The sequence below is a fragment of the Pinus tabuliformis genome, chromosome Q (assembly GCF_031772625.1).
Source record: "Pinus tabuliformis cultivar Carrire ecotype Pingquan chromosome Q, CPIR1, whole genome shotgun sequence".
Lineage (NCBI taxonomy): Eukaryota > Viridiplantae > Streptophyta > Pinopsida > Pinales > Pinaceae > Pinus > Pinus tabuliformis.
Window position 1 is genome coordinate 343,388,951 of NC_142296.1, and position 22,092 is coordinate 343,411,042.

The window sequence follows — 22,092 nt, forward strand, 5'->3', positions numbered from 1 at the left end:
GTTTTCTGTAGGTTCTTCCTCTTTTGGATCAAATGATAATGCATCCAAAAATTTCCATCCTTTTGCCTTTGGTGGTTGTATTTCTTCCTTTGTTTTTTGTTTTGTTAACACGCACTTTGTAGATGACCAACTTGTGGACATATGTGGCATCTGAAGGTTGTATTCTCATATTCGAGGGACTGGGACCATTATTGATTTTTATGATATAATAGCATTCAATATAGTAATCCTTGACTAAGGTCTACCTCCACACAAATTCTAGAAAAGGTGAGGATATTCTTGGTTAGTCGATCTCCATCTACTTTTAAGAATTTACCATGAGAATTTCCAATGTGTGCTAATACTTTGTGGCACAAAAATGGTATTTCAAAAACCACCATGGTATTTGCCTCAAAATCTAAAAGCCATGGTGTTATGAAGAGACCCACATTACCCAAAAACCATGGTCCTTCCCGCAGTCCATATTCCTTGTCTTTAGTTGTGTCAAACTTAACAATGAAGAAACCTTTTGAGCATAAGTGTATGTCATAGTTTCATATCCATATGGAGAAAATCCACTGCCTTAGGGATTTTGGTTTGGGCTAGAATCCATTAAATCTACAAATCACCACTTTGAAGGTGGCTCATCCTTTAGATCTTGTCCCAAGACATCCTACTAGAAGTCATGTAGTGAGGAAGATGGTTGAGTCACAACTGATGTTATAATTTTGTAGCTTGAGTTACTCCTACAATTATTTCCCTACACAGATGAGGAGTTGCAAGCCAGCTAGTATACCCATCGTTTCATGTATCCTAAGTTTAATAGTTTTTATCTCCTCCCAGCAACTGATCTTTATACAAACAGTTTTCCCTTCAATGGTTCTGATAAAGATATTTCTTTGTTTAACTTCATGTGATTCTACTGAGGGGTCTTCAAGATCCATTCAAATATTGTTGACTGTAGGGAAGCGTTTTCACCCATCCCTCTATGTTTGCTTGTGATATGAGTCCCAGTGTACTCTGTCTTGTGGTGCCCACAAGCTAAAGCTATGTACAGTCCCAAACTTCTGCTGTAGTGAATGATTCTCTGCCCCATAGCATTGTGTACATATCATTTCCTCGATATTGCAATCCCAGAATTGATGCAGAGTGTAATACACAGTTTCATTTGTAGAGATCATGCATTGATCGGGAGGTGCTACCATTAGGAGAATTGAATGTGATTTGGGCTTTCCATTTGCAGCTCAAGATCTCAAATGTGAATTATATAATACATATGTGTGGGTATTCGCTGCGACTATTATTATTTTTGTACCAAGAAGACTATATCTGTAGATCTTCCCTGCCCACACCTTCAATGCATCCCCAAAACTTCCTTTGAGTGGATGTTTGATGCATAGCAAAACAGGTTCGCGTTGATTGCCCCGTTCTGGTTTCCATTTGCAAACTTCACAGAATTCCATACAGTGACACCATTGAGAAGGATCGTCATTCCATATAGTGGTAGGGCTTCCAGATCTGGCTAGAATAAGGGCCAATCTACAATACGAGGATCTCGATCGGAAAACCAGAGTCCCGATCTGTGGAAAATGCATCACATCAGGGGAGGTGAAGCTCGATCAGTGCACAATGGTGGTCACTCGAACAAATCGGAGTCATGATCTAGACCATAGTAGTTTGCATCAAAAAATGACATGCAAAAAACTTGTATGCATCTTCATATCTATGGTGGAGTCATCAGTTGTCTGTACTACACTCTTCATTTATGATCAAGATGGCACCATCAAAGAGCACAATCTCATAAACCCTTGCCATTCTCTCCCCGTATTATTCGCATTCACTAATGTTATCAAGTCAAACCTACTATTAAACATATAAATACTATAAATAAAGGATAGGTCACTTCATTTTAAGAACCTCCATTGAAGAATAGATATAAGTTGTGCATCAAAATATCGGGAGTACTCTCGAGGTCTTAAAGGTGTAACAAAAATGTGATTTGTGCAAGAAAAAGCTAAGCTTGATAATTTCACAACTTTTTTTGTAATTTTTCATACCATGAAAGTTAGAGGATATATATGGGAAATATTCATGTACTTGGGATAATACATTTACAAATTTCTTCATTGTAATTTAATAGATATTCTCTAAGGAAGCTAAGGTTCCTAAATGCTCATAAAATCTAGCTTATTATGAGATGTTTCATCATTTGAAATATTCACGAGATACATAAGAAATCCCTACGTATTAATTGTAGAAATTATAAGACATCGGTTCACTCTAATTTCACATATATGCGCTATGGATTTAGGGTTACTAAAGAGTAATGAAATCACCTATAAAAAAATCAGTTTGACACTCTTTCTATAATTTTTATTGAGATGTTTCAAATTATAAAATATTGAGGAGATGGAGATGAGATATTGTTGACTATATGGAATGTACTAACAAAAGCTTGGGGGTCTCCTTCCTGTGAAGACACAATGAGACCTCACGCCATCTACCATACGAGCTCCATCACTATAGTCTAAGCCCTAAAACCTAAGCATTTTATAACATTTTAAAAACCATTTTGTAACTTTTATTTAAGTACTTATTAAAATTATTTACTAAAGTGTTATAAACCTTAAAACGTAAACTCTAAACCCTGAACCCCAAACCCTAAACCCTAATCATTTTATAAAATTTCAAAAAGTGTTGTGTAACTTTTATTTAAGTGTTTATTAACAACTTTTACTAAACTGTTATAAACCCTAAACCCTAAACCCTAAAAATTAAACCCAAAACCCTAAACCCTAAGCATTTTATAACATTTTAACAAGGGTTTTGTAACTATTTTTAAATGTTTATTAAAAGCATTTATTAAAGTGTTATAAACCATAAACCCTAAGCATTTTATAACATTTTAAAAAGTTTTTTGTAACTTTTATTTAAGTGTTTATTAAAAGAACTTAATAAAGTATTATATACCCTAAACCATAAACCCTAAAACCTAAAACCTAAACCCTAAACCCTAAAACCCAAACCCTAAACCCTAGACCCTAAACCCAAAACACTAAACCCTAAACCATAAACCCTAAGAATTTTATAAAATTTTAAAAACTATTTTGTAAATGTTATTTTAGTGTTTATTACAAGAATTTACTAAAGTCTTATAAACCCTAAACCCTAAACCTGAAACCCTAAACCCTAATTGCCAAATCCTAAACCCTAAACCCCAAGCATTTTATATCATTTTAAAAATCATATTGTAACTTTTATTTAGCATTTATATAAAGTTTTTACTAAGGTTTTATACACATTAAACCCTAAACCCTTTACCCTTTACCCAAAACCCTAAACCCTAACCATTTTATAACATTTTAGAAATTGTTTTGTCACTTTTATTTAAGTGTTTATTAAAAACATTTACTAAATAGCTATAAACATTAAACCTTAAACCCTAAAACCTAAACCCTAAATCCCAAACTCTAAACCCAAAACCCTAAACCTTAATCCCTAAACCCTAAACCCTAACCATTTTATAACATTTTACAAATTATTTTGTAACTTTTATTTAAGTGTTTATTAAAATAATTTAATAATGTGTTATAAACCCTAAACCCTAAAAATTAAACCCTAAACCCTAAACCTTAAACCCCAAACCCTAAACCCTAAGCCATATACTCTAAACCTTAAACCCTAAGCATTTTATAGCATTTTAAAAAGAATTTTCTAACTTTTCTTTAATTTTTTATTAAAAGCATTTTCTAATGTATTATAAACCCTAAACCATAAACTCAAGGCCCTAAACCCTATGAATTTTATAATATTTAAAAATTGTTTTGTAACTTTTATTTAATTGTTTATTAAAATAATTTATTAAACTATTATAAACTATAAACAATAAACCCTAAACTCGAAACCTTAAACCCTAAACCCTAAGAATTTTATAAAATTTTAAAAGTCTTTTGCAACTTTTATCTAAGTGTTTATTAAAAGAAATTACTAAAGTGTTATAGACCCTAAACACTAAAACCTAAACCCTAAACCCCGAACCCTAAACCCTAAACCCTAAACATGAAGACTTTATAACATTTTAAAAATCATGTGGTAGCATTTATTCAAGTGTTTATTAAAAGCGTTTACTAAAGTCTTATAAACCATAAACCATAAGCCCCAAACACTATACACTAAACCCTAAGTATTTTATATCATTTTAATAAGGGTTTTGTAACTTTTATTTAATTGTTTATTGAAAGCATTCACTAAAGTGTTATAAAAATTAAACCCTCAACCCTAAACACTAAACCAAACACCCTAAACCCTAAACCCTAAAACCTAAGTATTCTATAAAATTTCAAAAAATGTTTTGTAACCTTTATTTAAGTGTTTATTTAAAGCATTTACTAAAGTGTTATAAACCATAAATCCTAAACCGTAAAGTGTAAACCCTAAACCCCAAACCTGAAATCCTAATCATTTTATAACATTTTAAAAAGTGTTTTGTAACCTTTATTTAAGTGTTTATTAAAAGAATTTTCTAAAGTGTTATAAACCCTAAACCCTAAAACATAAACCCTAAACCCTAAACCCTAATCATTTTACAATATTTTAAAAAGTGTTTTGTAACTTTTATTTAAGTGTTTATTAAAACATTTACTAAAGTCATATAAACCGTAAACCGTAAACCCCAAAACCTAACCATAAACCCTAAAACCTAAACGTGAAGCATTTTATAACATTTTAAAAAGCCTTTTGTAACATTTATCGAAGTTTTTATTAAAAGAATTTACTAAACTCTCATAAACCCTAAACACTAAACCCTACACCTTGTCCCCTAAACAACTAAACCCTAAACCCTAAGCATTTTATAACATTTCGAAAAGAGTTTGTTTACTTTTTATTTAAGTGTTTGTTTAAAGTAGTTACTAAAGTGTTATAAACCCCAAGTCCTAAACTTTAAACCCCAAACCCTAAACCCTAAACCCTAAGCATTTATAACATTTTAGAAAGCATTTTGTAACTTTTATTTAAGTGATTATTAAAAGAATTTATAAAATTGTTATAAACCCTAAACATTAAAACCTAAACCTTAAGCATTTTATAACATTTTAAAAATCATTTTGTAGCTTTTTCTCAAATGTTCATTAAAATCATTTACTAAAGCTTTATAAACCCTAAGCCCCAAACACTAAAACATAAACTGTAAACCCTAAGTATTTTATCGCATTTTAATAAGAGTATTGTAACTTTTATTTAAGTGTTTATTGAAAACATTCACTAAAGTATTATAACCCCTAAACCCTAAGCCCAAAAACCAAAACCTTAAACCCTAAAACTTAAGTATTTTAAAAAAATTCAAAAAGCATTTTGTAACTTTCATTTAAGTGTTTATTGAAAGCCTTTACTAAAGTATTATAATCCCTAAATCTTAAATCCTAAACTCTAAACCCTAAATGCCAAACCCTAAACCCTAAACCCTAAACCCAAAACCTCAAACCCTAAGCATTTTACAACATTATAAAAACTTTTTGTAACTTTTATTTAAGTGTTTATTAAAAGAATTTACTAAAGTCTTATAAACCATAAACCATAAATCGTAAAGCCGAAACCCTAAACTATAAACCATAAGGCCTAAAGGTGAAGCATTTTACAACATTTTAAAAAGTGTTTTATAAAATTTCATTAAGTGTTTATTAAAAGAATTTACTAAAGTATTATAAATCCTAAACCCTAAACCCTACACCCCATCCCCTAAACAACAAAACGCTAAACCATAAACATTTTGTAACATTTTAAAAAGTGTTTTTTCACTTTTTATTTAAGTGTTTATTAAAATCATTTACTAGAGTCTTATAAACCCTAAACCCTGAACCTTAAACCCCAAACCCTAAACCCTAAATCCTAAACTTTCAACCCTGAACCCTGACCATTTTATAACATTTCAAAAAACATTTTGTAACTTTTATTTAATTGTTTATTAAAATCATTTACTTAACTCTTATAAACCCTAAACCCTAAAACCTAAAACCCAAACCCTAAACCCAAGACCCTAAGCATTTTATAACATTTTAAAAAGTGTTTTTTTAGCTTTTTTTAAGTGTTGATTAAATGCACTAAAGTGTTATAAACCCTAAGCCCTAACACTAAATCCCAAGGCCCAAACACTAAACCCTCAGAATTTTTTAACATTTTAAAAAGCGTTTTGTAACTTTTATTTAATTGTTTATTAAAAGAATTTACTAAACACCAAGAATTTTATAAAACTGTTTATTAAAATAATTTACTAAATTGTTATAAACCTTAAACCCTAAACACCAAGCCCCAAACGCTAAGAATTTTATAACATTTTAACAAGACTTTTGTAACTTTTATTTAAGTGTTTATTAAAAGAATTTACTAAACTATTATAAACCTAAACCTTAAACCCTGAACCCTAAATCCTAAACCCTAAACCTGAAGCATTTAATAAAATTTTAAAAAGTGTTTTGTAACTTTTATTTAAGTGTTTATTAAAAGCATTTACTAAAGTGTTATAAACCCTAAACCATAAACCCCAAAGCCTAAATTGTAAACCCTAAGCATTTTATAACATTTTAAAAAGTGTGTTGTGAATTTTTTTACATATTTATTACAATCATTTACTAGAGTGTTATAAACCATAAACCCTAAGCATTTTATAACATCTTAAAAAGTTTTTTGTAACTTTTAGTTAGGTGTTTATTAGAAGAATTTTCTAAAGTGTTATCAAGCCTAAACCTAAACCCAAAACCCTCAATCCTAAATCCTAAACCCTAAGCAATTTATAACATTTTGAAAATCGTTCTATAACTTTTATTTAAGAGTTTATTAAAAGCATTACTAACGTGTTATAATCCATAAACCCTAAATCATAGACCCCAAATCCTAAACCCTAATCATTTTATAACATTTTAAAAAGAGTTTTGTAACTTCTATTTAAATGTTTCTTCAAAGAATTTACTATAGTGTTATAAACCTTAAACCCTAAACCCTAAACCCTAATCATTTTATAACATTTTAAAAATTGTTTTGTAACTTTTATTTAAGCTTTTTTTAAATAATTTACTAAAGTCTTATAAACCCTAAACCCTAAACCCCAAAACCTAAACCTTATACCCTAAACCCTAAGCATTTTATAACATTTTTAAAAGTGTTTTGTAACTTTTATTCAAGTGTTTATGAGAAGAATTTACTAAAGTGTTATAAACCCTAAAACCTAAACCATAAACCCTAAACCCTAAATCCCAAACCCAAAACCTTAAACCCTAAAATCCAAACCCCAAACCCTAAATGCAAAGAATTTTATAAAATTTTAATAAGCTTTTTGTAACCTTTTTTTAAGTTTTTATTAAAAGGATTTACTAAAGTGATATAAGCCATAAACCCTAAGCATTTTATAACATTTTAACAAGCATTTTGTAATATTTTTTAAGTGTTTATTAAATGCATTTACCAAAGTGTTTTAAACCCTAAGAAGTTTATAACAATTTAACAAGTGTTTTCTAACTTTCTTTTAAGTATTTGTCAAAAGCATTTACTAAAGTGTTATAAACCCTAAACCCTAAACCCTAAGGATTTTATAACATTTTAGAAAGGGTTTTGTAAAAAAAAATTAAATGTTTATTAAAAGCATTTAATAAAGTGTTATAAACCCTAAACCGTAAACTTAAACCCTAAAACCCAAACCTTAAACCCTAAACCCTAAGAATTTTATAACATTTTAAAAAGTGTTTTGTAACTTTTATTTAAGTGTTTATTAAAATCATTTACTAATGTTTTATAAACCCTAAACGCTAAACCCTAAACCATAAACCCTAAACCTTAAACCCTAAACCTAGAACCCTAAAACATGAACCCTAAGCATGTTATAAAATTTTAAAAAGTGTATTGTAACTTTTATTTTATTTTTAATTAAAAGCATATACTAAAGCGTTATAAACCATAAACCTTAAACCCTAAACATTTTATAACATTTTCGAAAGAATCTTGTAAGTTGCATTTAATTGTTTATTAAAAAATTTTAATAAAGTGTTATAAACCCTAAACCATAAACCCAAAACCCTAAACCCTTAACCATATACCCTATACCCTAAACCCTAAACCCTAAGAATTTTATAACATTTTAAAAAGTGTTTTGTAACTTTTATTTTAGTGTTTATTAAAAGCATTTACTAATGTGTTATAAACCTTAAACGTTAAACCTAATCTCTAAACCCTACTTCCCAAACGTAAACCTTGATTGCTAAACCCTAAACCCTAAACATTTTATAACATTTTAAAAAGATTTTTCTAACTTTTATTTAAGTGTTTATTAAAAGGATTTACTAGAGGCTTATAAACCGTGAAACCAAAACCCAAAAACATAAACCCTAAACCCTAAGCCCTAAATCCTCAGTATTTTATAACATTCACTAAGTATTTATTAAAAACAATTACTAATTTGTTATAAACCCCAAACCCTACACCCTAAGCATTTTATAACATTTTAAAAAACATTTTGTAACTTTTATTTAAGTATTTATTAAAATCATTTCCTAAAATGTTATAAAACCTAAACCCTAAACCCTAAGTATTTTATAAAATTTTAAGAACTATTTTGTAACTATTTTTTAAGTGTTTATTAAAATCATTTATTAAAGTGTTATAAACCCTAAACACTAAAACCTAAACCCTAAGCATTTTATAACATTTTAAAAAGTGTTTTGTAACTTCTTTTGAAGTGTTTATTAAAAGTATTTACTAAAGTATTATAAACCCTATACCCTCAACCATAAACACTAAACATTTTATAACACTTTAAACCCAAAACCCTAAGCATTTTATAATATTTTAAGAAACGTTTTGTTACTATTTTTTTAAGTTTTTGTTAAAATAATTTACTAAAATGTTATAAACTCTAAACCCTAAACCCTAAGCATTTTATAACATTTTAACAAGCATTTTGTAACTTTTCTTAAGTGCGTATTAAATGTTGTAAACCCTAAACCCTAAACCCTAGACATTTTATAAAGTGTTATAAACGTTAAACATTTCATAAAGTGTTATAAACCCTAAACATTGCATAAAGTGTTATAAACCCTAAACCCTAAAACCTAAACCCCAAACCCTAAACACTAAGAATTTTATAACATGTTAAAAAGAGTTCTATAACTTATATTTAAGTGTTTATTAAAATCATATACCAAAGTGTTATAAACCTTAAAACCTAAAACCTAAACCCCAAACCCTAAAGCCTAAAGCCTAAAGGCTAAAGTCTAAGCCCTAAAACCTAAGCATTTTATAACATTTTAAAAACTATTTGGTAACTTTTATTTAGTTGTTTATTAAAAGCATTTTCCAAAGTTTTACAAACTTTAATGCATAAACTCTAAACCCTAAACCCTAAACGCTAAACATTAAGCATTTTATAACATTTTAAAAGTGTTCTGTAACTTTTATTTACGTTTTTATTAACAACTTTTACTAAAGTGTTATAAACCTTAATCCTAAACCCTAAACCCCAAACCCTAAGCATTTTAAAACATTTTAAAAACTCTTTCGTAACTTTTATTTAAGTGTTTATTAAAAGAATTTACTAAATCGTTATAAACCCTAAACCCTAGGTATTTATATACTTACCTACAAAATATTTTGTGTAGTCATTTTTATGGAAAAGTAATCTCGAGCCACCCTTCCATGCACCCCACCAAAATGGATAGTATTTCATGTCATAATATGCTAGGAAAAGGTATTCCATCCATGCCCACCTTGTATAGACAACCTCTAATCAACTCATAGTCTACAACCTTAACTATCAGCTACTTCTTTTGTGGAACCATGCAATCCTAAGTTGTTATCCCCTTACTAAGGTAATGGAAGATCTTTACAAAACTATCATTTACCATCTCCACACTAAAAAAGTGTGCATCACTAAAGCCATCATTCACATTTTCCTACATCCTCACTAGAAAGTGTATTGTATAAATGGTCTAGCAGTATGTTTAACCAACACGACCTTCACCTTGGAGTTGTAATCCTAAAATATTAATACCCACTTGCATATCCTATCACTATATCCTCTCCCCAAGCACTAGCTTTTTGACTTGGTAGATTAATCCATAATGGTAGTATACAAATTACAATGTCATCCAAGCTAGTAGTCCTTAAATTAAATTTCTATAGAGAGTACACCATGGAAAATCCATCATGCTCTATTTTGGTGTAGTTTCAAGTTTCCCAAGATAGCTTCCTAGTAAAAAAACTGATTGGGTGCTCCATCTCATCCTCTATTAGTTATGCTAGTACAATTAGTAGTATTAGAGGTAGCATCCACATGAATATGAAACTCTTTACTGGAGTGAGTAAACAATAGGATTAATGCCAATAATAATTTTTCCTTTGATGTATCTAGTGTGTGTTTGTACTCTTTAGTCCAGTCAAACCTAGTGTCCTTCTTTATTAATCATTCCAAAAATGCACTAATCTATGGATATCCATACATAAACTTCATTTAATAACCAATATGCCCCAAATTTATGCGCAATTTTCACACTAAAGATGGAGGTGGAAGGTTCACAATCACAGAAACCTTTGCTACATCCATTAGCGATGCCTATTTGCAAACATGTCCCAAGAAAAATGTTATTGGCCAAAAAAATACATTTGTTTATATTCAAGGAAATTTGTAACTTCCTACTTATGTAGAACATGAGTCATAGTACCTCTATGTGCTTCCTTAATGGGATGAAGATGGTCCAATCATCCAAATAAGCTTCCAAAACACTATGTACAAACTCTTTAAATTCAGCCATCACCACTTCAGAAAAAGTTTTCCTACATTCCTTTTATCCAAAAGGCATGAAATTATGCTAGAATTGTCCCATAGCTAACATTGTCTTATCACATTCCTCCTTGGTAATGTTAATCTGGTTGTGGTGGTATAGTGAGAGAGTGTTTAAGGAGGAGTAAGCCTCTTTTCCTCTAACATTCTCCAAAAAATCTTTTATGAATGGTTTCCAGAATAGGTCATGTATGTTGGAAAATTTTACTAGATTGGGCTTTCATAATTATCATTGTACTTATACATTTTATACAACAGGAGGAAAAAGAGAAAGAAAAAAATATATTTCATTAGTTAAGAATCTTCTTCATGCTTCTAAGATTTGTTGAGTGAAAGAGTCAAAGGCCTATTTGGACCTCTTGTAAAGAAAAATGAAAAAGAAATTTTGAGAATGTAATTTGGATAAAATTACTTCAAAATGTTGTTGTGATATCACTGAGATATATATATCAAGACAGATCTGTATATTGTTATATCTACCGAGATTACAGGAGCTAAGATGGTATGATTCCATTTTTCAAAAATGTCAAGATTGTCATCACGGGAATTATGTTTATGCCAAGAATGTAACTAGTCTAGAACTCATTGTTATAGACATACTTGGGCACTACAACCCCAATCACATATTTCCATAAACCAAGGGCTTCTAAACCCCTAAAAGTGTTGTTTCATACCCTAAAGGAACAAGGTCAGCTGATTACATCATTTCCCAGAAGTTCTCCCTGAAAAACTGCTCAGAAGTGGTCAAAACTGGACCACACAGACTACTCCATGCTAAGGGTGCGATGCATCTCACCTATTACACATGGGGGGTGTGATGCATACTGAAAATCCCTTTTGTAGGGTGCGATGAGTGAGAGCAGACAAACGGAAGAAGCGGTTTTCTAAGTGGAAACTCAAAGAATCTTCTAGAAACTGCTCGTATGACACTTGCCTCTCTGAATTCGCCCAGGGATGAATAAGAGATCATGAAATCTCCAGGTCTTTATATGATTTGTTGTAGCTAGAAATACTCTCAAAGGCTAGATTTATGTGGTTCTATAGCTTGTATGGCATCTCTATAGCTCAGGTTGATTAGATCGTATGGAAGATTGTATGACATATATGTAACTCGTATCCTTGTGACTAGAGAATAGGCATATAATTGAGTGACAAGTATAACCTGCACTCTGCTATGGCATGGTATTGTCTACATTTCTCCAAGCAAGGGATTGCATTCCTTTATGATAAGCTTCGCAATTTTCCAAGGCTTGCAGGCCTTCAATTCTTTGAGCTTGCATACCGTGAGGCTCACATACTATGTATTCTATCACATATGACTCGATATTTTTCTTTGTGACTCGACGTGGATCATATTTGCCCTATAGGTTTTAACCCCTTATAGAAATTATCTGCATATGAATTATCAAACACAAAAAATAAACAATGCGATAGTATAACACATAAAACACATATGCACAAAGATTTTCCCCTAGATCCCAAAATCGGGACTACGAGCTTGATTTTTCATTATGTTCCTTTCAATGTTACAATACATATTTATACATGTCGAAGCATCCAATACCATGGACTGAAAACCATCGCATCCAATACCATGGATCGAAAACCATCGCGTCCAATCCCATGGACCAAAAACCATCGCGTCCAAAAAATATGTGTGAAAATCATGCAAAAAACCATGGGTGGGTCCACCCAACCTAACATAGGGTCCAAAACCAAAATTTTCCATGGCGCTGCCCCAGACCCCATAAAGTGGGGTTACAGGCGCCCTTCAAACCCCCTGTTAACTACGTGGAAAGAATATAACACAACCCAACATTCTCCCACTTGTTTTTTTCTTTACACCGGGGGCCACAAGAGAGTTTAGTAATTTTCCCAGCCCTGAAATGCCCATTGTATCTCTACACCAAGAGAACTTCTCATAGCTCATAGATTTTGTCAATGCATCTGCAATATTCTTCAATGTGTCCACCTTTACCAGCAACACCTTTTTGTCTTCTATCATATCCCTCACAAAGTGATACTGAACATCAATGTGATTTGTCTTTGAATGATATGCAGGGTTCTTTGCCAAGAAAATTGCACTTTGGTTGTCACAGTCTATCCTTATAGCTTCCTGTACTATCCCCATACTTGAACACAATTTCTGCAACCAAACTGTTTCCTTGGTTGCATGAGTGGCTGCCATGTATTCTGCCTATGTAGTTGATAGTGCCACTACAGATTGTTTCTTACTCATCCAACTAACTGCACCTCCAAATATGTTAAACACATAACAACTTGTAGATCTTCTCTGATCCAGATCTCTAGCCCAGTCTGCATCAAAAAAGCCACGAATATCCAACAGTTCAATGTCCAATCCTGGTCTTCCTTGGTAGCATAGACCATAATCACTAGTGCCATGCAAATACCAGAAAACCTGCTTCACTACTGTCCAATGCTCCTTTCCTGGTTTTGACATAAACCTGCTCAATACTCCCACTACATGTCTAATGTCTAGTCTAGTACAAACCATTGCATACATTAGGCTACTGATTGCACTTGCATATGGAACGTGGGACATGTCCTCTTCCTCGTCTTGTATCTTTGGACATTGTTTAGCAGATAACCTCAAACCTACAAGAATAGGAACCTTCACCAGTTTACTATCCTGCATATTAAACCTCTGCAGTATTGTCTCGACATACTTCCTCTGGTTTAACCAGAGCTTCCTCTTTTCTCGATCTCTTTTAATTTCCATGCCCAAAATATAGTTTGCACCACCAAGATCTTTCATGTCGAATTTGGAGGACAATTGGGTCTTCAAATCCTAGATAATTTCTTTGTCATTTCCAACCAACAACATATCATCCACATACAGGACGAGATAAATAACATAGTCACCAATTAATTTAAAATACACACAATGATCTGCTTTTCTTCTGGTGAAGCCAAGTCCCGGTATAAATGTATCAAATTTCTGATACCACATCCTTGGTGATTGTTTTAACCCATATAAAGACTTATTTAACTTACACACCAGTTCTTTCTTACCCTTCAATGCAAAGCCTTCAGGTTGCTTCATTTGGATCTCCTCTTCCAGATCCCCATGAAGAAATAATGTCTTCACATTCATCTATTCTACCTCAAAATCAAAAGCAACATCGATAGATAAAAGTAATCTAATAGAAGTTACCTTGGCATGAGGAGAAAAAATATCACCAAAATCAATTCCTGGCACCTGGGAATAACCTTTTTCTACCAACCGAGCTTTGTATTTCTCCACTTTTCCTTCTATATTTGTCTTCTTTTTGAACACCCATTTGCTGCCAATAGGTTTCCTTCCAGCCGGCAACTCCACCAGATCCCAAGCCTCATTTTTGTGCAAAGATCCCATTTCATCAACCATGGCCTCTTTCCAGAGTTTTCCATCCTCTGAATCCACTGCTTCCTTCACAATTCTAGGATCATCATCGGTAACAAACAAAGAAAATTTTGAATAGAAAGTAGATGGACTATACCTTTCTGGTTGCCTTCTTTCTTGAACTAATCTTCTCACAGCTGGAGTTTGTGGCCCTTCATCTTCTGGTTCCTCCTCTGCTGTAGAGTCTAGCTCTTCCTCCTTTAGCTCAAACTCTATCTTCTCGGGTTCCTTTTGTTTGACTTCATGTTTAATAACATATTTTACCTATCTGAAGACCACATCTCAGCTGTACACAACCTTCTATGTGACTGGTTTCCAAAGCTTATAACCCTTTAAACCATCCTTATACCCAATAAAGATGCACTTTTCAGATTTACTACCCAACTTGGTTCATTTCTCCTTTGGAACATGTACATATGCATCACATCCAAATACCCTTAGATGTGAAAGAGAGGGTTTCTTACCAGTCCATACCTCTTGTGGAGTCTTATCCTCCAATGTTGATGAAGGTGACCTATTGACCAGGTAACATGCAGTATCCATAGCCTCTACCCAGAATTCCTTTCCTAACCTGGCGCCATTAAGCATGCTTCTTTCCCTTTCCATCTACGTCTTGTGCATTCTTTTTTCAACTCCATTTTGCTGAGGTGTATATGGAGTAGTCTTTTTCCATGCTATACCATAGTTCTTGCAAAATTCCTCAAATTCCTTACTGCAAAACTCTCCACCATTATCTGTCTTCAACACCTTTATCTTCTTCACTGTCTAGTTTTCCACTAGAGCCTTAAATTCTTTAAACTTGTCAAAGACTTCAGATTTCTTCTTAAGGAAATATACCCATGTATTCCTTGAGAAGTTATCTATAAATGATACATAGTACACAAACTTACCTAGTGATGGAACCTTCATAGGTCCAAACACATCACTGTGCACAAGCTCTAATATATGTTCCGTTCTCTTACCACCAGAGGGGAAACTCACCCGGTTCTGCTTCCCATATACACAATTTTTGCAAAAATCAAAATCCAAAGAGCTATTACTCATACCTTCTACCATACCTTTACCATGAAGTATTCAAAGGCCCTTCTCTCTAATATGTCCAAGACTTTGATGCCACAGCATGGTCTTCTCTCCAAAGACCACTAGATTTTCTGATCCACTTTTAGGAACCATAGAACTATTGCACCCATCAATAACAGTGCTACCTTGCAACTTGTACAGAGTTCCAATCCGAACTCCTCGCATCAATACTAGTGCTCCCCAAACCATTTTGTAGGTATCCTTCTCGAACACTGTTTTTACATCTGTATCATCCAGCTTGCTTACAGAAATTAGATTTTTGGCTAATGCACGAATATGTAGAACACCTGGAAACATTCTAACACTTCCACCTTGCAACTTCAACTTTACTTTTCCGCGACGAATGATTCTAGCCTTTCAATCATCCTCCAAGAAGACATCACCACCATCATATTTCTCATACTCGTAGAACCACTCTCTATGCGGAGTGAAGTGAAAGGATGCACCTGATTCAATCAACCATGCCTCATGATCTACATGTGTACTTGAAGAAGCCAAGTACACATCCCCACCTTCATCTGAGGTGGTTTTCGCCTCTACAGAAGGAGCCTCATCAACTCCCTTTCCTTTGTTAGGATCTTTAGATTTACAATCCCTTTTGAAGTGGCCTTCCTTTCAGCATTTCTAGCACACCACCTTTACAGGTTTTCCTAAAGATTTAGATCTCCCACTTGATGACTTATTTTTGTTTCTGTTCTGGGACCGTCCTCATACAGACAAGGCATCACCATTTTATCTCTCCATATTTTTTTGTCTCATCTCCTCCGTTAGTAAGGCTGACACTATTTCATCAAACTACAAGGCAGTTGCATTGCTACCTATTGCAATAACCAAACTATCCCACAAATCTGGTAGAGAACACAACAAACTGATGCACTTATCTTGATCTAAAATTTTAATATCAACAGATGCTAATTGACTTACCACAGTATTAAAAGCATTCAGATGCTCTGTCACCGAGTCTCCATCTTTCATCCTCAGGCTATACAGCTTTTTCCACAAGAACAATTTATTCACCAGAGACTTAGATTAGTACAAAGTCCCTAACCTGTCCCACAAAGCCTTCACCGTAGCTTCCCCTGATATATTCAACAATACTAAATCTGAGACACAAAATCATATTATGCTCTTTTCCTTCTGATCCAACTTCTTCCATTCTTCACCGAACGCTCCCGTTGGTTTAGTACCTAGATCTACCGCGATTCACTGATCTTTATCGACCAACAGATCCTCCATCTTGAGTTTCCACAACTTAAAACTCTGACCATTAAATTTCTCGATCTCTATCTTTCCACTGCTCGCCATCTTCTTTCACCATAGAATCGATCTCGTAGATCTCCCACTGAACAGGGTCTACCATAGGCCCAAGTGAAATCTCTCAGCAACAAAGGCGTCCCATTGAAGCCAAATCTCCTCTGATACCAAATGTAGGTTTTAAACCCATACATAAATTACCTGCATACGAATTCTAAAACACAGAAAATAAACAATGCGAGAGCATAACACATAAAACACATATACACAGAGATTTTCCACTACATCCCAAAAATGGGACTACCAGCTTGATTTTTCATTGTGTTCCTTTCAATGTTACAATACATATTTATACATGTCGAAGCATCCAATACCATGGACCGAAAACCATCATTTCCAATACCATGGACCGAAAACCATCGTGTCCAAAAAACATGTCCAAAAATCATGCACAAAACCATAGGTGGGTCTGCCCAACCTAACATAGGGTCCAAAACCAAAATTTTCTACAGCGCTGCCCCAGACCCCATAAAGTGGAGTTGTGGGTGCCCTTCAAACCCCCTGTTAACTACATGGAAAGAATATAACACAACCCAACATGCCCGATGTTTTGACAATAACAGTGATCTCTGGTAATGATTATCTCATATATTATTATGCTATTAGATATCCAATGAACAAATCAATCACTAATGATAAGATTATTATATGGATTTTATTGTTGGAGGAACTTAATATTATTATTTTAGATAGGCCAAGAAAAGAAAGCACAGTTGCTGACTTTCTTTTCAGAGGCAAAATGATAATAATGATATTAATGTAGTAGATAGTTTTCCTGACTAATATCATTCTTTTCTAGTTGGTGTGCACACCAACCTACTTTTCTAGTCCCATCCTTCTTTTTCATAAGATTTTCAAACTCAGATATGGGGAAACCTTCTTCAATTTTATTTTTACTGATTTTTCTACACTCCACGTCCACTCTTAGCTCACTTCCCATCCACACTCTAGATATCTCTCTTTCTTCAGGGCACTATGGTTTTCTTATTGTAGGACACATTCCACACAAATAGAGAACAACCTTCAACCAAATAAGGGTAATATGGAGGAATATAATTAATTTAATTTTTGTTGCTTGAGGAAGTACTTCATCTATGATATCACCCACATCAGACCTATGAAATTCAATTTTATTATTTTGGCACTCTATTCTTATCTACAGGCTGTTAAATCTCATGTTTAATTGTCACCAATAGTTGTCTCACATATATAGCCTTCTTCTATGAATTATATATCTTCTTCAAGCAATTTCAATCATTTATTTTTCCCTCAAATGGTTGTTATCCACAACTTCTCATCATGAGATGTGATCCCCTATTCACACACTTCTCAAATGGAGGGTTGCTTAACTATTCCTTTAATATTTCATACCAAAATCCCTAGCAAAATCCTCAATTATGCATGCTGGTTAGTCCCTCTGAACATAAATATGCTCCCTTTCTCTCTAATTATACTACTCCTTAAACCCATATGTCTCAAAACATATTGGAAAATGTGGAGTTGATATTATATTATATATCACTCTTTCTTGTGTAAGTCATCTAATCTATTTTGTTAGGGTATTACTTTCCTATGGATTCTTTATTTGTATCTTTAGTGAGCTTTTCCTTTGAACTCAAACTTGTAAACCCAAAAGAACTATAGCAATCATTTCCACCTTAAATAGTACTGTTTCAATCCTATGTAAAGTGGTATTTGTAGAATTCATAGGGGACTTTTGACTTGATCATGCTAGCACATCCTAAGATCTGATAGGGAAACCATCTTTGAGTTAGAGGAGAGCTAGCTAGAAGTGACAAGAGGGTTTGTGAGGTAACAGTGGACCACCTCTTCAATATACAACATCCCTCAACTTAGCCTTGGGAATTTAACTCAAGAAGTGAGATATTTTTCAATAACAAACCACATAGAGCTATATGAAACAACTCCAATATAGTCATTTATCTACAAGGAATTCCTTTAGAGAAATTGTCCTTGTGCTACTTTCTAATAATGGAGCTCTCACATGTACTCACATGAACTAGTTGGCCCAAAACGTTCAACAATATTATCTTGATATAATATTTTTATGCAACCAAAACGTGATGACCAGATTTCAAATTTCACTAAAATACATCTAAACATCTTCCCTATTTGTAAAATGAGGAATTATTTCTATCATAATTCATGGCAATAATATACAGATACTCTTTCTCATCTTGAAGTCAGTAGAAATCAACACCGTACTTGGAGGTTTATCATATATATAACAATCATTTCCCACATAGTAAGATTATATTATTTTGCCAACATATACCATATATGCCTTATGTAGCCTTTTTAACTTAAATGTTCTTTTTAACTTCTTCTCATTTGTAGACTTTATCCAAATATTTTTTCAATGTCAAAATATTACATTTACTTATTTGTTCCAATAGTTGTTTCATCAAAAACTATGATGCTATGTTGATCATTAGGTGTGCTTTACCTTCCACTATATGCAATCTCCATATATATATCAAACTTCTTTGGACCTAGTTATGATGTCATCCAATCCTTACTTGAATGAGAGTTTGATCCATTCTGAAGTCATGAAAATATTCTACTTGAAATAAATGGCCCAATACCATATAAAATAAGAGCATACATGACCTTTCCTGATCTCAACAACCTCAATTCATTGTTACCTCTCTCACTCACATTTATGACGTCACAATTTATTAATGGTCAAGGTAGCAAACCTTGCATTGTAATTCCAACTTGACCTCACAGTTTCTTGCTTGTTACAATAACAAATCATGCATTCCTATATCAATGTGACCTTGCAAATTCATATTTGCTACCTTTCATTTTAATACCAAGTCGATATATAAATTAGATGCATATAAATAATGAATGTTATAACACAATGATAATATATCAAATTTAGTATTTCTCATAAATTTTTATATATATTTTTTTTATTTGCATTAACACAAAAAAAAGATATAACTAAACATAAACTCTTCAAAAAAATATTAAATAGAATTAATAACAAACAATGAAAATATATCCAAATATAATTAGAAATGAAACTGCATAACTCTTATACAACAATATATACTAATACTTATCTTAATAAAAGAGTAGTAATATCTTAACAATTACAACACAATATGCATTCTCTTAGAAATTTATATTCTAGATTCTATTAAAAGGGCATCATCCATCTAAAATGAACTTGATTTATGAAAAAGAAAAACTAACATTAATGGTTGGTATTTACAAAGCATGTTTCCTTCAAGTATGATTCATAACTTCTTTTACACACAGTTTGTTTTTCAATTTTTAGAGTGTCAAAAGGGTGACAACTTCTTAGTTTTCTCTCTAGAATGCTGATAGGAAATCTAGCTCATCGTGATTGACATAATTAACTTTTCCATAATGATTTGAAAATTGTAAATGCACATTTCAAAATGAAACTTATTGCCATGTCTTACCACGTGAAGATGCCTACTTAAAGTTCATTGTTGTGGAAAAGGCTCATGCTTCATCAATTTCCTACTTGGTCCTAAGAGGCTTATGAGACTACTTAACATCATATATCAGTTTCACATATATTTCATTTATCTCTCTAATATTTCAAAATGCTGAAAACTGCTTAGTTTTCTCTTTATGATGCTAATATGAAATCTAGCTTATCTTGATTGACATAATTAACTCTAAAAATTGTAAATGAACCTTTCAAAACACCTTCATTCATACTAGTTTCACTCCTAGTTATCAAATGAGATGTCAGAGCTAGAGAAAGAATGAAATGCCTAGACAATGGGAACAATGTCACCCCAAGGTTGATAAATAGTAGAAAAAGATATAGGAAAGTAACAACAACAAAAAAAAAGAAACATGACATGAGAAAAGTTAGTGAGTTAATATTGTCTTGAACAAGAACATGTGAGAGGTTAATTGCAAATCAGTGCATAATAGTTTAATAAAATGGGTGAAATAAGTAAGCACATATTCAAAAAAGACATGAAAGCAATAAGTTAAGAATGACATAATTAAAATATGCCCAAATTAAAGCACAGATACAAAGATGATGGAAATAGAAGAAAGTTAGTACAAACATCACAAAGATGTAAGAGAATCCATGCTGAAAGAAAATAATCTCTTATTACTGTTATTACAAATAAAAATACACCTTTTGCAAGCCATCAAGCCCAATTGTGAAACATGGGCTGGTCATACCATCATCCAAAACAAAAGCCTAGCCTCACCACAACTTACTCTACTAGGTGGGAAGAGTTGGATGCTTCTATCTCTTCAAGCAAAGATCAACTATTTATTGTTGGTCCTAAATCTAGTGCTAAAACTCCCTGAAGCATAAAAATATAATTATAAAAATAAAATAACTATTAGCCTAACGTGATTATTCACCTACCCTTGGAGTTCCATATAACTATCTACCAGGGAATCTCTACTGTTGTTACATGCTCAAATAGATCTCTAGAAATTGTAAATGAACATTTCAAAACAAACTACCTAAACTTCAGTGTTCCTGAAACTTAGTTTGCTCCTCGATTGTTGGAAATTGATAACTAATTAATGTAAATTTGGGTAAAATTGTATTATTTATTGAAAAGCTAGTTTTATATCGAAACAACAGTTATGTAACTGAGGAGGCTCATATAAAACTGATGAATGCCCAAACTATTGTAATGGAGAATCATTTATTGATTGAATAGAAATTTCAATCCCTTGCCCCGTGGATGTTTCCTTGACACCCTGTCAGGGTTTTACCACGTAAACCTTCAATTTTTACTTGTGTGGTTGTATTTACTTTCATTTTCTTTCTTGTTTAGTAACCTCTTGTAACTACAAATGGTATCGGAGCAGTTGAGTTGAGTTGGAGGCGAACGCTGGTGAAAGAACTACTGGTTTGCATTGAGGAGATTAGGAAGGCATCACTCCTTCGAGGAAGCCAAAGTGCATCTGCGTACTGGTTGAGGAAGCTAGAGCCTGTGCCCTCTACATGTTGGTCAGGGAAGCCAGAGCCCATGTCTTTGTGTGGACTGGCAAGGAGGCCCGTTTTCTACGTGGACTAGGGAGGAGGCTCGTTTGTTATTTATTTCCATCTGACGAGGAAGCCAAATTTTCTCTCTACATTGACCATGTTGCTAGCCCTGTCCAAACCAGAGTAGAGCGAGGAGCTCCTGCTGGTTGAGGGCCATCGAACAGAACTGGAGCGAGTAGATCATTACGTGCTATTATGTAGCCTATGTGTGTTTTCTCATTTGTCCAGAGGAAATATTTCATCGAGGAGGCCTACGTGTTACCATTGTTGGCCCTGTCGAGAACTGGAGTCTACATGTAAACTACTATGTAAGAAGGAAGACATTGGTGAAAGCTCCGTGAAAACTACCGGTCAAGAGGACCCTCTGCCTGATCATCTTGGAAGGCCGTGTATTTTTTTTTCAAAATTTGTTGAATAAATGCAGGGTTTGTTAAAGGGTTTCTTTAAAACGAAGAACAAAGA